The sequence below is a fragment of the Sus scrofa genome, chromosome 6, assembly GCF_054392235.1.
Source record: "Sus scrofa isolate SSC_HxYL_T2T_F1_AM1 chromosome 6, Sscrofa_HxYL_maternal_Yorkshire_Landrace_v2.0, whole genome shotgun sequence".
Lineage (NCBI taxonomy): Eukaryota > Metazoa > Chordata > Mammalia > Artiodactyla > Suidae > Sus > Sus scrofa.
Genome location: NC_139388.1, coordinates 112,061,525 through 112,078,718, shown reverse-complemented (window position 1 = coordinate 112,078,718; position 17,194 = coordinate 112,061,525). Strand labels below are relative to the sequence as shown.

Here is a 17,194-nt window from a genome sequence, read left to right as displayed (position 1 = left end):
AATAGCTTGATTCCATGTGGTCAGAGAACACAGCCTTTATAATTTCAACTTTTTAAAATTTTTTGAGTTTTGTTTTATGCCCAAGAAATGTTCTGTCTGTTACCTAGAGATGTGAAAAGAATGTGTATTTTACTGCTGGGTGGTATTCTAAAAATGTCAGTTAGATCCTGTTGGTTAATGGTGTTGGTGATTTCTTTTATTTCCTTATTTTCTGTGGAGTGGTTCTATCAATTGTTGAGAGAGAAAGAGGTGTGGAAGTCTCCAGCTGTAATTGTGGATTTGTCTATTTCTCCTTTTTGTTTTATTGGTTTTTGCTTCACATATTTTGCAGCTCTATTGTTTGGTGCATATGCATTTAGAATTGCTATACCTTCTTGGTTGATTGACCCTTTTACCCTAAAATAATGTCCCTCTCTATCTCTGATAATGTTTTTTGTTCTGAAGTCTACTCTATCTGATATTAATATAACCACTTCTGCTTTCCTTTGATTAGCATTTGCATGATATATCTTATCCCATAATTTTACTTTCAGCCTGGTTATTATATTTGAAATGAGTTTCTTTTAAACAGAATAGACTTGGGTCACATTTTAAAAATTTCCTACACAGTAGTCAATACCCAATACAATTGACATAATGTCAGCATTTCCACCTTCCAAACCCATGGCATGAGAATAAAAGACAAACTTACTTTGGGAGTAATAAGAGAGGCCTTCCTTGGACCTTCCCATCCATCACCTCTTCTTGTAATAAAAATCTGCAAGCTTTCAGCATGGAATATGAGTCACAGCTATTTTTCTTCCACCCCGTTTTATGGAGTAAAGAATTACCATACCTGAGGTTGAAAGAAAGGATACAGGTTATTTTAACTTCAGGTAGAAGGGTGTTGTCATTTTTCGACTTTCCTTTTAAATTTACACTAAAACAAATCATATATCCTGCATGAATCACTTTTGTAACTTATTATATTTTTTAAAGTGTGTGTCTGTCTCCTTCCTGAATTTTCCTTCCACCATCCAGCAGTTTCCTACAGATTTAGCCTTGGGAGAGGCCATGCCCATCCTATCCTTGACTTTTCCCAATTCCTGTTTTTTTTTCCTTTGTTGCATAAGGTAGAGGCAACAGAAATTCTACTTCACTTAGCTTCTCTGTATGAGTTTGGTACCTTTCCTTATCCTATGATATTTAGTAGGTTTTGCTAAACCATGCTAGATGTGCTTTGGCATCTCAGTCTACACAGTGGACAAGTAACAGTTAAAATTTCCATCTCATGAAAAGGAGTTTTAATTGTCAAGAGGGGGACAAGACTGAGGACATGTCATGAACTCTTCTAATGTGGAACTTCTGCAAATAGAGGTTAAGGTCAGGAGACCCAGTGTGAGCCTGAAAGAGACCTCAAAAAGCCACAGTTGTTGAATTTGTAGCCTAGAACCTGAAGTCTTGCCTTCTCTGAAAATGCCCCATTTTGCTCATTCAACCAGCTGAGTGTAAGATCCAAATGACTGAACAAATTCTCATAATTCCAACCCTTCTGAAGCTGCTGCCTGGGGTGGAATTGCCCAGAGGCCCCAGAAGCAGGAAAGGCAGGGGCCACAACAGAACAATGCTGGGAGAGCCCCAACATTGACCTCCAGGCTCTGCTACCTTCATAGCCCCTCAGCTTCCAGGGACTCAGCTTGCTGTTAGTCTCCTTCCCTGAATCTTGAACCACATTTGTCTCTCTAGACCTCTAGTATCCCACACTTTGACCTGACTCCCCTCGTCTTCCTCAGACATGTGTTGTCCTCCTAGCTTGAACTCAACAAGCTATACTGAACCCTTTAGGGTGCTGGCCAACCACCCGTTTCCCACTGGAGAAGGACTTTTGGACTCATATATGACATACCTCCCTGGGATACTGTGAGGCTAAGATGAACTGACAAGGTGTTATTAGTGGTGGAGGTAGAGGTGGAGGTAGAGGTGGAAGTTGTTAGCAGTGATAGAAATCATGGTTGATAGGACTGAATAAAGAGTAACTTTCAGACAACTTTTAGAGGGAAAAGCCTTGGGCCCTCCAAATTCATTAGTGCAGAACCAGATACAAATTCTTTCTCCAAGATTGTAATGCAGGAGACTAAGGGTCCCAGGAAATCCAGCTCTAGTCACAGATCTATGCCTGTAGCTCTCTAGCAGTCATTAAAAATATTTCTGCTTATTCAGCAAGGCACATTTGCTGGGGATTAGGAGAAGCCATAAAACATCGCACTCTATTCAAAGTCTTCTTCAGATAAACCCTCTGAAGCTTTGAAGTATTTACTTGCCAAAGATTTTACATTGCCCCTTATCCCCTGGGCAAAATGCCTCTGTATGTGTGTGTGTGTGTGTGTGTGTGTGTGTGCACGCACACGCAATATTTTCTTAAGGTCTTGCCAGATCTAAAGGTCAACCCCATACCACAGAGGTGGATAAGGTGGGTAAAATGTTTTTTTTACTTTTGAATCATCAATACAGGATATCCAAATATCCCATTCTAGTGCCATCTCTTCCTAAGAGCACAGTGTACTGGGAAGGGCATTGGGGAGGGACTTAAAGACCTGACCTATAATAGCAGCTCCACTACCAACTTGTTACATGACCTTGGGCAAGTCACTTGGGCAAGTCTTAGATTCCTCTTGTATAAAGTTAAGGTATAGTCAAATGCGTCCTCAGCTTCCTTTCTAAAAGCTAAAGCTCCACCTCTGACTCATTTTCAGCTGAATTCTCAGCCACATGAAGAGCTGCCCCACCTCCCAGCAACATCTTGGGACTTCCTTGGGGCATGAAGAGAAAATGACACAGGATTCCTTTCAACATGAGCCATGGGATGTGACACAATCTTATTTTTTTTGCCCTGTGGAGGGTGTGTGTGTGTGTAAGCGTGTATAGACCTGAGTTCACAAATATATGTGAACATGAACTCAGGAGACATCTTTTACAATTGAGAGCATGTTTAGAGGTTATAAAATCCTGCATTTTTCTTTTTCTTTCTTTTTCTTTTCTTCTTTTTTTTTTTTTTTTTGTTTTGTTTTGTTTTTAGGGTTGCACCTGTGACATATGGAAGTTCACAGGCTGGGGGTCGAATCAGAGCTACACCACAGCCACAGCAATGCAGGATCCAGCTGCGTCTATGCCAGCTGGATCAGCAATGCCAGATCCCCAACCCACTGAGCAAGGCCAGGGATCGAACCCGCATTTTCATGGACTAGTTGGATTCATTTCTGCTATGCCACAAGGGGAACTCCAAATCCTGTGCTTTTCAAACACTTTATAAGCAGAAGTGTCCTTTCCTCAGGGAAACTTTCTGCAAACTCTGAATATATGTAAAGGAAAGAATAGAGCTTTGGGTATGGACGCCCAGGTCCCCATCTCTTTCTTGGTGGGGAGGAGAAGGGTGAGGTCCTCCCATCCAGGCCTCAGAGGCTCTCTGTAGAGCTCAAAACTTTGGATGTCCAGCTGAATAGTTCACAGGAGAGCAAACAGAGACTCAGAGAGGCAGGGACTTGCTCAGGCTCATATACTAACTGGTGGAAAAGCTGGGGCTCTTGAATATCTACCTAAGAGTGTTTGAACACATCATGTCATAATCAGCATTACCAAAAGTGATTAGGGACATAATTGCAAGCATGCCAATACCCCCATAAAGAAGAACTCTCTGAGGATCCTGGAAATTTTAAAACTCAGCAACTGTCAGAGCAGCATCTGTGTTATGATTCAGGAATCTCTGGCTTAATACACTGATGACTCTTCTTGTGAAGACAAATATGACCTTGTTTCTAAACTGCTTTTTAAACTGAGCTATTTTTTGAAAAAGTCTTGTTCATTTCATGCATAATTAAAGAAAAGAAATGATTCCAATAGAGGCAAAAGGAAATGTTTTCACTTGCTTGTTTGGGAAAATGCTTGGGGAACCACAGCACCACTGTCAGGGTGAGCTCACAAAAGTGGTGCACGGAGGTACGAGGGCTCCTCAGTGTGGCCCTGGATGTTTCTGGGAAAATATGTATCAGTCATGATCGTCGAGCTCCAGGGTCCAACCCTAGGTTGCAAAATATTTCCCCTTTTGGACTTCACCTCAGCAATAATTCAACAGTGTGACAACTCAGTAGGAAGTGGACCTTGAACAAGAGTGATAGGTATCTTTAGCTTGCAGGGCTTGCAAAGCTTGCAGGGCTGTGCAGGAAGCTTGGTGGCAGATCAAGTAATCATATCCCGTGGCCTTCCTCTCTCACCAAAGTGATATTTGCATTGTGCAACCCAAGCACATTTCATACAAAATCCTGTTCCCACTTTTTCTCTGAATGGTATTTGGCAACTTTCATTGGTTCCTAACATTTTGTTCTGGTCACAGATAAATCTCCCCTGTCCACTTAATGAGCAAGCTGAATCGCAGACTCTAAGAGCTGGAATTGGCCTCAGAAGTTACCAAATCTGGTCCTGTAGTTTCCTAGCAAAGGAGTCAGAAATAGAGACAGGGAAGTGACCTGACCAAAATCACATGAGTCAACAGCGAATTTGGGACATGAGCACAGCTGTCCTAATATCAAGGACTTTTCCACCCTTCCGTGCCACTTCTTTGAAGTTGGCCGCAATACAGTAAGATGAAGTCTTTTCTACCTGGGTCACTGGTGTCTGATCACAAAGGTTCATTGGGGACCTAGGGAAACCCCTCATTAGGCAGACAGTCTGGAGAGGAAGGCAGATATTGAACCAATAATAGCAACTGAATAGGCACATAGTTGCAAGTGTGCAAACAACTCTGTGAAGAAGGATCAGCTGCTGTGGGAGTGTTATCTCCGGGGCTGATAGGGGCTGTTTGTGTCCAGGGTAGGATCTGATTGGCTGGTCCTATGACTTAGCAGTTAAATATGTTGACTCTTACCTTTGGTTATCTCCCAAAGGTGGTTCCCATAATGTGTGGGTTGCTTAAACTATTTGATTCTGCTCCCATGTGTTTCTTCTGCCTGACGAGTCTACCTGGAATCTACCTCCAGGAAGACAGGTACTGTGAAAAGAACTAAGATTCGTACAAACAATTTTAGTCTGTCAATCAAGCTATAAGGGGAGAAGTGACATGGATGTTCAAATTAGCTCTGAGTCCTCTGTGCTTGCGCTCCTCCAGGAAATGACATGTTGGATATTGGAAGCCTGGTATCCCAGTAATTTAGTAATACAATTCTAAAATTGCTTACGTTTACATCAAAACTAAAGTAGTGATTTCAAATTGCATGGCAATCTGATTTTGAACATTCACCCCTCCTCTTCAACCCTCATCAACACTTTAACAAGCCATTCTTGTTATAATTTCTGCAAATGCAGCCTCTGCAGAGTTAGAAATCCTACCATGAATCTTTCTGGAAAATGAACTATCATGCCTAAATTTCTCATCATCCCAGATGTATGTAAAGAAGCTACAGTTAAAGGAAATTTCTACACACTAGGCTTCACATTGAAGGGTTAATCACAGGACATTTTTCTGAATCAAAAAGATTTGAGCTTCGGATCTGAATTAGCACCTGAAATTGCTCTCAGCTTGATCTAGCCTCCTCTGTATCTCTTCCCAGTTCACTTTCCATCCTGGGATTCTTCCTTTCCTCCTCTTTTCCTTTGTGTTCATGTGGTTGCCCTGAACCCTTTCCTCATTTTTTCCTTAGTCCCCAAGATTGTTCAAATTTTCTTCTTACACAATGACTCCCCCTTGGTTTTCCCTGGCTTTCTCTAAGCCCAGCATCTTCATGGGTGGCCCTATTGCCTCTCCTTCCACTAGCCAGTCTTTTTCTCCCCTCCTTTCCCCCTCCCCGAATTGTGAGAGCTGCACAAAAGCTGGAACCAGAGGTAGAAGGGGAAAGAGCAAAGCTGCTTGTCCCAGCATTTCCTTCCCCTGGCTGGGTAAGTACCTCAGGGAGAGGGTGCTGAGCTTCCCTGGCAGAGGACAGTGTGTCCAAAGCAAGTTGGCTTTGAGTCAGCATTCAGTTTTGGTCAGTGCTCTCTCTCCGTTGAGAAATTGGGCCAAGTTTGGCCAAAGGCCCATTCAAAGTCCAGTTCTGGAATATGTGTCTATTCTTTCTCTCTATCTACTCTCCCCAGAGAGCCCAGGAGGCCAGACAGGCTGTTCCCACACCGGGACCTCATCAGGGTAGTTTGACATCACTTTTCCTCTCCAGGAAAAGAACTAGAGTTGAACTTTCCTTTAAGCAGATCCAATATAGATTTAGAATTAGAGAATAACATCTCTTTTTACAAAAAGCTTTATCACGGAAGTGTTTTCAGTAGGACACAGCTATGGTACTTTTAAGACATGATTCAATTTACAAATGTTTCTAAGCTTCTTTCAGGAATAGATTCATTGTGTAAAGTAAGACATACTATAAAATCAAGTCCTCGTCCAGCCAAGAGAAGACAGAACCAGCCTGGCCTGATCACTTCGCTTTTGTCTTAAACTCCTACCTCCTATTGTCTCCATCTATTTCTGCCATCTTTTCCTGTTCTTCCCACATGTCTGAAGTGGAACCACAAAATGTTACCAAAGCACTGGAATGTAGCAAAGTAAGCATTCAATATGTATTATTAAAATAACCTGACTTGAATTATACATCCAAATGAATATTGTCCCCTAAAGTAGTCATACTTAATTTATTACTATGATGCTGCTATACTTAAAACCCCATTTTGGAATTTATCTCTTTGAATTGCTTTGGAATTACATCCAGATCCAGTTTATGAGCCAAAATTATAGACTCAGAGAGAGGCCTTAAAAATCATCTGCTGCACCCCTTGATTTTATAAACAAAGAAACCGAGCCCATAGAGTTTGTGCATTTGTTTTTTTTCCTCCTACATGGAGAAGTTAACTCATTCTTTCTTAGAATAAACCAAAAAAAAATGACTTCACTGTTCATCCACTAGTCATTTCATCAGTAAACTCAAATGTCTTTATTAAGCTTGCAGGCATTGTAAGAGTTATCACCTTAAAGATGGACTGTACCAGTCACTTATCACAACAAAAACATACACTGGTGATATATAATGTGCAGCTTTTGGAGGATGAAAGAGAACTTTGAATCAGAAGTGACTTGTTCAATAAGCAGCGGTGGCAATGGTGGGCCTTGGATCCAGGTGTCTCAGCCTTCAAAGCCTATTTGCTTTTCACAACTCTATGGTGTACTAAAGAAAGCAGAGAATGTTTTCAGATTGTTAGAAATTGTCAGACATTGTCATTAGGAAAACTAAAAGAGCTTGCAATTTTATCCAAAGCATTTCCCACAATCCACACACATACCAACGTGTGCACACACACAATTCATGAGAAGATATAAAATGTGAGAGCTAGATGAAAAGTGGAAGAGAAACCTTTATTTTTAATTAAAAAGACTGACATCTAGAAAGATTTCAGACTTTGTCCCGAGTCTCCTCAGGAGCGAGTTTAGGCCGGAACTTGATCCATGGTGCCCTCGCCCTCCAGGGCAACGACTTCAGAACAGCATTTCAATACAGGCGCATCATAGGCCCTTTCGATAAACCATACTCATGCACTGGAAAAGTGCATGTTTCTCCAAGACAACTCCTTTTGACAACACACCCCGAAATTGCCTAACTTCTAAAGCTGGTAGTTTCTACATCTGGATCTTCCATTGACATAATAGGGGCACAAGAGAACTCACTTTGAGCGCCTCTCATTCTGAAAGACTTTTTTTTAAATCACATATGGAGAAGAACACAAAAGATCCTGAAATATCACCTTTTTAGCCACCTTCTTTTATGAATTAGGCACTGAAGCAGGGATCAGCTTGCCAAAGTCAAAGCAGTTAGTTAAGGGCTGATCCAAAGCCTGAAGACAACTCTTCATGTGCCTTTCCAACTCCCTGCCCACTCCTGACTCCTTTCTGCTTTGCCACGAAGTCGCTTCTCATGCCTCATGCATCTGAACAGAAAGGGTCTTTACTGCTGTGACTGGAATTCCTCTGGGCTGCTGTTAAAAATCAAGTCCACCCTGCAAGAGCAAACAATTGCTGTCATGTCAGAGCTTCAGATAAGATTTTGCCTTTTTGGAGTGTGAGCCTGGCATGAGCAGACCTAACGTGGCCCAGTGGATGAAAACCACATGTTAGGGACAGTCTGCATTATTTGCTCTCACAACTCCCATTGTATAAGAAGAGAATTTTGGTGGCCCAGAAGGACATCACATTTCCTCCCCCAAGGTTTGCTATGATTTTCTCTTCTGCAAGCTTAAATCAGTAATCTTCTGCTTAATATGCTGTTTGCTGAAGTTGTCCCTACATATAGCTTAAGCAAGCCACCATGAGAAAGGGTAAAGAAGAGGATGGATCTCATGTGCCTTTAAGAGGCCTAGAGTGACTTGTTGCTGTTGTGTTGTCTCTTCCTCCAAAGGACTGCCAGCTTTCTGAGGGCAAGACCACAAGATATTTGGATAGGTTATACTAAATATTTGGTGAATGAATAAGTAGATGGAATTCACATATGCAATAAGAGATGAAACAGGTGGAATAGCAACATGAGTTGCTTCAAGTCTTTGCTCTAATATAATACTGATAACAAGTGCTATTGAAGGTAAGAAGAATGAAGTGGGCAAAGATACTTTTTGGAAGCATAGGAACTCAACTGGACTCAGAAAGATGGCTCAAGTTTGGTCACTATTAGAAGCAAAGGTGGCTGTGTTCCAGGCAGACAAAAATAATGGGAGCAAATGAACATACATGGAAATTAATGGAGTGGTAGGGAAAGCTTGAAATCTCCATCTGGCTGTCCTAGATGGTTTTCTTCAACTCACTGTGTTCAGAAATGAATTCTTCACATTTCCTCCCAAACTACTCCCTGCCCAAGTTGGTAATTCTATAGTCTAAGCCAGAAACCTTGAGGTCATGTCTCTTTCCATCCCAACTAATCAGGCATTAAGTTGAGATGTTTATGCCTACGAATCATTCTCAGTTCTATTTCCTTCTGCCCATGTGAGCATTCATGGCCCCAGGTCAAACTAGCATTGCCTATCACTGTGCCAGACTTCTCGAACTAGAGTCTCTGCTTCCACACTGGCCCTGCCCATCATCTGTATGACAGTATACTTATCTAGACCTTATCTCCTTCCAAAAATGTTGTAAAAATTACTATACCATAAGAGATACTGCATTGTGGAAATACATGCATACACACACACACACACATACACACACACTTTGTATACATATAGGTATGTATGAATGGGTACAGCTCATTTTGTTGCATCTCACTTTATTGCACTCCACAGACACTGTGTTTTTTACAAATCGAAGGTCTTTGGCAAACCTGCATCAAGCAAGTCTATCAGTGCCATTTTTCCAACAACATTTGCTCACTTTGTGTCTCTGTGTCACATTTTGGTAATTCTTGCAATATTTCAAACTTTTTCATTATTACTATATTTGTTAGGATGATCTGTGCTCAGCAATCTTTGATGTTATCACTATAATTGGGCATTTTTTAGCAGTAAAGTATTTTTAAATTAAAGTATTTTTTTTAGGCATAATGCTATTGCATACTTAATAGACTACAGTAGATTATAAACACAACTTTTATGTGGATTGGGAAATAAAAATTAGTATAACTTGCTTTGTTGTGGTATATGCATTATTGCGATGGCCTGGAGCCAAATCTGCAGTATCTCTGAGGTATGCCTCTGCGTGTGTGCGTGTGTGCGTGTGTGCGTGTGTGCGTGTGTGTGTGTGTGTGTGTGTGTGTGTGTGTATCAGGGGGTTGGGGGAATAGAAAATAAGAATAGAATAAGACAAGGCCAGATAAAAATTTAGGACACAAATTTATGCCATAAAGATCTACATGGTAGCTAGTATCTGAGGCACAACTCATGCCTCACTTAACATGAGATAGTTTTCTGTATTTGTATGAGTCACCACAATAAGGAAACTGAGGGTAATGTGCATAGAAAATATTTTGAAAAATAATCAATTGACTCAATTTTACTTCTTGGTCTTTTGCTGTTTAAATGATGATTTCAAAAGATTAAACTTATATGTTGGTATTGTGTAGCGTGTGGGCCAAAATTGTCTGCAGTAAAGATTTTTATTTTAAAAATGCAATACTGATCCACATACTACACAATACCACATAGTATATACTAGTTCATATAATAGTATGCCAGCTCTAAGCTCCCAGGGGTCAATAAAAAAACGAGAATTCATTGAATTACCTGATTTGCATTGTCAGTAAGTGTCCTAAAAACTCATGCTCTCTGTTAAAGAGAAGCAAAACATTTTTTTAGCAATAAGCTATGAGAAGAATGTTTCTCTTGAGGCCTCTTAAGGAAGATATTGCCTGATGTAGTGGACAAGACCTCAGTAGCATCCTTAAAGCAAACACGACAGCAAATTTCATGTTAAAAATGCTATCTCTTTTACAAGCTGAGAACATAACACCAAAACACAATTTAAAATGCAATTTTACAGCGGATTTAAGCAATTCAGACCAGTTCTGTGGTTCTGTGATGGGCTTTCTTTTTTAATTATTATTACTTGATGAGTTTATTACATTTATAGTTGTACAAGGATCATCACAATCCAATTTTATGGGTTTCCATCCCATACCCCCAGTGCATCCCCCCGCCCCCCAAACTGTCTCCTTTGGAAACCATAAGTTTTTTCAAAGTCTGTGCGTCAGTATCTGTTCTGCAAAGATGTTCATTGTGTGTGCTTTTTTCAGATTCCACATGTAAGTGATAGCATTTGATGTTGGTGTTTCATGATATGGCTGAATTCACTTAGCATGATAATTTCTAGGTCCATCCATGTTGCTAAAAATGCTGGTATTTTGTTCCTTTTAATGGCTGAGTAATATTCCATTGTGTATATGTACCACATCTTCTTGATCCACTCCTCTGTCGATGGACATTTAGGTTGTTTCCACGTCTTGGCTATTGCAAATAGTGCTGCAATGAACATCGGAGTGAGTACATGTGTCTTTTTGAGTCATGGTTTTCTCTGGATAGATGCCCAGGAATGGGATTGCTGAGTCAAATAGTAATTCTATTTTCAGTTTTCTGAGGACTCTCCATACTGTTTTCCACAGTGGTTGTACCAATTTACAACCCCACGAACGCTGTAACAGGATTCCTTTTTCTCCACACCCTCTCTAGCACTTATTGTTTGTAGCCGTTTTGATGATGGCCATTCTGGGTGGTGTAAGGTGGTACCTCATCGTGGTTTTGATTTGCATTTCTCTAATAATGGGTGATGTTGAACATCTTTTCATGTGTTTTTTGGCCATCTGGTATGTCTTCTTTGGAGAACTGTCTGTTTAGATCTTCTGCCCATTTTTTTGATGGGGTTGTTTGTTTTTTTGGTATTGAGCCATAGGAGGTGTTTATAAATTTTGGAGATTAATCCTTTGTCAGTGGATTCATTTACAAAGATTTTCTCCCATTCTCTGGGTTGTCTTTTCATTTTGTTTAGGGTTTCCTTTGCTGTGCAGAAACTGTTAAGTTTAATTAAGTCCCATTTGCTTATTTTTGTTTTTACTGCCATTACTCTAAGAGGTGGATTTGAGAAGATGTTGCTATGGTTTATGTCAGAGAGTGTTTGGCATAAGTTTTCCTCTAAGAGTTTTATAGTGTCTTGTCTTGTATCTATGTCTTTAATCCATTTGGAGTTTATTTTTGTATATGGAGTTAGGGAGTGTTCTGATTTCATTCTTTTATATGTGGCTGTCCAGTTTTCCCAGCACCACTTATTGAACTTTCTGTCTTTTCTCCATTGTATATTCTTGCCTCCTTTGTCATAGATTAGTTGACTGTAGGTGCGTGGGCTTAATTCTGGTCTTTATATCCTGTTCCACAAATCTATATTTCCATCTTTGTGCCAGTACCATACGGTTTTGATGACTGTTGCTTTGTAGTATAGTCTGAAGCCAGGGAGCCTGATTCCTCCAGCTCCATTTTTCTTTTTCAGGATGTCTTTGGCTATTCTGGGTCTTTTGTGCTTCAAAACAAACTGAAATATTTTGTTCGAGTTCTGTGAAAAATGTCCTTGGTAATTTGATAGGGATTGCATTGAATCTATAGATTGCTGTGGGTATTACAGTCATTTTGATAGTATTGACTCTTCCAATCCAAGAGCATGGTATGTCTTTCCATCTATTTGTGTCATCTTGATTTCTTTCATTGGCATCTTACAGTTTTCTGAGTACAGGTCTTTTGTCTCTTTAGGTAGGTTTACTCCCAGGTATTTTGTTCTTTTGGATGTGATGGTAAAGGGGATTGCTTCCCAAATTTCTCTTTCTAATCTTTTATTGTTAATATATAGAAATGCCATTGATTTATGTGTGTGAATTTTGTATCCTGCAACTTTGCCAAATTCATTGATGACCTCTAACACTTTTCTGGTAGAGTCTTTAGGATTCTTTAGGTATAGTATCATGTCATCTGCCAATAGTGATAGTTTTACTTCTTCCTTTCCAATTTGGATTTCTTTCATTTCTTCTTCTCTGATTGCTGTGGCTAGGACTTCCAAAACTATGTTGAAGAGTAGTGGTGAGAGAGGACATCCTTGTCTTGTGCCTGATCTCAGCAGGAATTCCTTCAAGTTTTCACCATTGAGAATGATGTTAGCTCTGGGTTTGTCATCTATGGCCTTTATTATGTTAGGTGGGTTCGATCTATGCCCATTTTCTCAAGGGTTTTTATCAGAAACAGGTGTTGAATTTTGTCAAAGGCTTTTTCTGTGTCTATTGAGAGGATCACATGGTTTTTATTCTTTAGTTTGTTAATGTGGTGTATCACACTGATTGATTTGCGGGTATTAAAGAACCCTTGCATCCCTGGGATAAATCCCACTTGATGATGATGTACAATCCTTTTAATGTATTGTTGGATGCAGTTTGCTAGTATTTTGTTGAGGACTTTTGCATCTATGTTCATCAGTGAAATTGGCCTGTAGTTTTCTTTTTTTGTGGTATCCTTGTCTGGTTTTGGTTACAGGGTGATGGTGGCCTCATAGAATGAGTTTGGGAGGGTCCCTTCCTCTGCAATTTTTTGGAATAGTTTCAGAAGGATAAGTGTTAGCTCTTTTCTAAATATTTGTTTGATAGAATTCACCTGTGAAGCTATCTGGCCCTGGATTTTGTTTGTTGGAAATTTTTTAATAACAGTTTCAATTCCAATACTTGTGATTGGTCTGTTCATGTTTTCTATTTCATCTTGGTTTAGTCTTGGAAGATTGTACCTTTCTAAGAATTGTCCATTTCTTCTATGTTTTCCATTTTATTGGCTTATAGTTGCATATAGTAGTCTCTTATGATCCTTTGTATTTCTGTGATGTCTGTTATTACTTCTCCTTTTTCATTTCTAATTTTATTAATTTGAGTCCACTATTTTTTCTTGCTAAGTCCAGCTAAGGGTTTATCAATTTTGTTGATCTTTTCAAAGAATCAGTTTTTCATTTCATTGATCTTTTCTATGGTTTTCTTTGTTTCTATTTCATTGATTTCTGCTCTGATCTTTATGATTTCTTTCCTTCTACTAACTTTAGGTCTTGTCTGTTCTCTCTTGAGCTGCTTTAGATGTAAAGTTAGCTTGTTTATTTGAGCTTTTTCTTGTTTCCTGAGGTGGGCTTGTATTGCTATAAACTTTCCTCTTAGGATGGCTTTGGTACATCCCATAGGTTTTGGAGTGTCGTATCTTTGTTGTCATTTACTTCTAAGTATTTTTTTTTTTTGGTCTTTTTTTTTTTTGTTTTTTGTTTTTTGTTGTTGCTGTTGTTGCTATTTCTTGGGCCGCTCCCACGGCATATGGAGGTTCCCAGGCTAGGGGTTGAATCGGAACTGTAGCCACCGGCCTACGCCAGAGCCACAACAACGCGGGATCCGAGCTGCGTCTGCAACCTACACCACAGCTCACGGCAACGCCGGATCGTTAACCCACTGAGCAAGGGCAGGGACTGAACCCGCAACCTCATGGTTCCTAGTCGGATTCGTTAACCACTGCACCACGACGGGAACTCCACTTCTAAGTATTTTTTAATTTCCTCTTTGTTTCTTCAGTGATCCATTTGTTGTTTAGTAGCATGCTTTTTAGTCTCCACGTGTTTGTGTTTTTTTCAGTTTTTTTTTCTTGTTGTTGATTTCCAGTCACATGGTGTTGTGGTCGGAAAAGATGCTTGATATGATTTCAGTTTTCTTGAAGTTAGTGAGGTTTGATTTGTAGCCCAGGAGGGGATCAGTCTTAGAGAATGTTCCATGTGCACTTGAGAAGAATGCGTATTCTGTTGCTTTTGGATGGAATGTCCTATAAATATCTATTAAGTCCATCTGGTCTAATGCTTCATTCAGGGCCTGTGTTTCTTTATTGATTTTCTGTCTGGATGATCTGTTCATTGCTGTAAGTGGGGTGTTAAAGTCCCCCACCATTATTGTGTTATTGTCAATTTGTCCTTTTAAGATTGTTAGCTGTTGCCTTATATATTGTGATGAACCTATATTGGGTGCATAGATATTTAAAATTGTTATATATTCTTCTTGGATTGATCCTTTGATCATTATGTAGTGACCTTCCTTGTCCCTTAAAATATTCTTCATATTAAAGTCTATTTTGTCTGATATGAGTACAGCTTCCTTTTGATTCCCGTTTGCATGGAATATTTTCTTCCATCCTCTCATTTTCAATTTGTGTGTGTCCCTAGAAGTGAAGTGGGTCTCTTGAAGACAGCATATATATGGGTCTTGTTTTTGTATCCATTCAGCCAGTCTATGTCTTTTGGTTGGGGCGTTTAGTCCATTAACATTTAAGGTAATTATTGATATGTATGTTCCTATTGCCATTTTATTAATTGCTTTGGATTTGTTTTTGTTGCTCTTTTTTCTTCACTTCTTTTCTTGTTCTCTCCTCTTCTGGTTTGATGACTATCTTTATTGTTGTATTTGTGTTGATTTTTCTTTGTTTGTGTATCAATTGTAGATTTTTGGTTTGCAGTTATTCTAAAGTTTTGAATAAAAGTCTATATATATATGAGATTGTTTTAAGTTGTTGTTCTCTTAATTGCAAGTCCATCTCCAGTGTCCTGCATTTGTACCCTCCTCTTCTCATGATTTCTGATTTTAGTGGCATAATTGTGCATGGATGATTTTATATCTTTACTGCATACATACCTTTACTGGTGAGCCTTGTCATTTGTGGTATTTTTGTTTCTGGTTGTGGCTTTTTCTTTTCTGCCTTGAGAAGTTCCTTTAGTATTTGTTGTAAAGCTGGCTTAGTGTTGCTGAGTTCTCTTAGCTTTTGCTTATCTGTGAAGCTTTTGATTTCTACTTCAAATCTGAATGAGAGCCTTGCTGGTTGGAGGTTTTTTTCCTTTCATCATATTAAGTATATCATGCCACTCCCTTCTGGCCTGCAGAGTTTCTGCTGAAAAATCTGCAGATAACCTTATCAGGGTTCCTTGTATGTTATTTGTTTCTTTTCCCTAGCTGCTTTCAGTATTTTCTCTTTGTCTTTAATCTTGGTCAGTTGGATTAATATGTGTCTCGGGGTATTCCTCCTTGGGTTTATTTTATATGGTACTCCTTGCACTTCCTGGATTTGAATGAACGGTTCCTTTCCCATGTTAGGGACGTTTGTGGCTATTATCTCTTCAAATGTTTTTTCCGTCCCTTTCTCTCTCTTTTCTCCTTCTGGGTGCCCCTATAATACGGATGTTGGTGCGTTTAACATTGTCCCAGAGTTCTCTGAGACTCTCTTCATTTGTTTTCAATCTTTTTTCTCTTTTCTGTTCCACATCTGTGATTTCCACTAATCTGTCCTCCACCTCGCTTATTCATTCTTCTGCCTCCTGTGTTTTGCTATTGGCTGCTTCTAATCAATTTTTTATTTCAGTTATTGTATTTTGCATCTCTTCTTGCTTAATTTTTATATCTTATATCTCTTTGCTCAGTGTTTCCTGTAAATTATCAATCTTTGCCTCCACTTTTTTTTCCAATGTCTTACATCATCTTCAGCATCAGCAGTCTAAAGTCTTTTTCCAGGAGGCTGAGAATCTCCTAATCACTTATCTGTTTTTCTGGGGTCTTTTCTTTCTCCCTTATCTGAGTTATAGTTTTCTGTCTTTTCATTTTTATAAGTTTTTGGTGTGTTGACCTTTTTACAGATAATAGAGTTGTAGCCTCTCTTACTTCTGGCATCTGCCCCCATTATGGCTGAAGCTGGTACTTTGGGGTCTTGCTGTAGGCTTCCTGATGGGAGGGACTGATAGCTGCCCACTAGTAGGTGGAGCTGATTCCTATCCCTCTGGTGGGTGGGGCTTTGTCTCTGGGTGATATTATAGGTGGTTCCCCCCTTCCCTGGGGGGGGGTGTCTTTAGGCAGTCTGTTTACTGATGGGCAGGGCTGTGATCCCACCTGGATTGTTGTTTGGCCTGGGGCTTCTCAGTGCTGATGGGTGGGGTCAGATTTTCCCAAAATGGCCACCTCCAGAGAAACACACTCTGGTAAAGATTCCCAAGAGCTTTGCTTCCAATGTTCTTCCCCCCACAACAAGCCACATTCACCCCTGCTTTCCTAGGAGGTCCTCCAAGAATGGCAACCAAGTCTGACCCAGATTCCCACAGAGACCCTGCTTTGCCCTGGGACCCAGTGCATGCGAAAATCTGTGTATGCCTTCCAATAATGGGGTCTCTGCTTCCCCCAGTCCTGTGGAGCTCCTGCGCACAAGCCCCACCGGCCTTCAATGCCAGATGCTCCAGGGGCTCTGTCTCCCAGTGCCAGATCCCCATGTGTTGGGGTTTGATGTGGGGCTCAGAACTCTCACTCCTGTAGGTGAGTCTCTGTGATACAGTTACTTTACAGTCTGTGGGGCTTCCCACCTGGGAGGTATGGGGTTGCTTATATCGTGTAATTGCCCCTCCTTCCTCTTGATGTGGCCTCCTCTTTGTCTTCTGGAGTAAGATATCTTTTTGAAAGTTTCTGGTCCATTTGGTTGAAGATTGCTCAGCATTTGGTTGTAAATTTTGTTGTTTTTAGGAGAGAAGTTGAGCTCCAGTCTTTCTATTCCACCATCTTAATCCCATCCTCTTGCACTAGCAATTCTGAACTCTGTGATGGTCTTTCTTGAACCGAGGCCAAGGAGAGAAGTGGGGGATCTAGATTATTTAGAAGATTATATGAATGGGAAATGCTTTAGGAAGTACTTGATA

General features: G+C 40.1%; 1 long non-coding RNA gene across 5 annotated transcripts in view; it reads left to right on the top strand.

The window, feature by feature from the left end:
- The window catches only part of LOC106510680 (uncharacterized), a 429,859-nt gene that overhangs the window by 342,992 nt on the left and 69,673 nt on the right, over window positions 1-17,194 (top strand). The window contains exon 6 of one of the 5 annotated variants that reach the window (XR_014807802.1): window positions 2,733-6,897. The exons of 2 other annotated variants lie outside the window; for them this stretch is intronic. This is a non-coding gene — a long non-coding RNA (uncharacterized LOC106510680). Of the gene's footprint in view, window positions 1-2,732; window positions 6,898-17,194 lie in introns of those variants that run through there. 2 more of the 5 variants (XR_014807803.1, XR_002345450.2) reach the window with 2 other exon arrangements.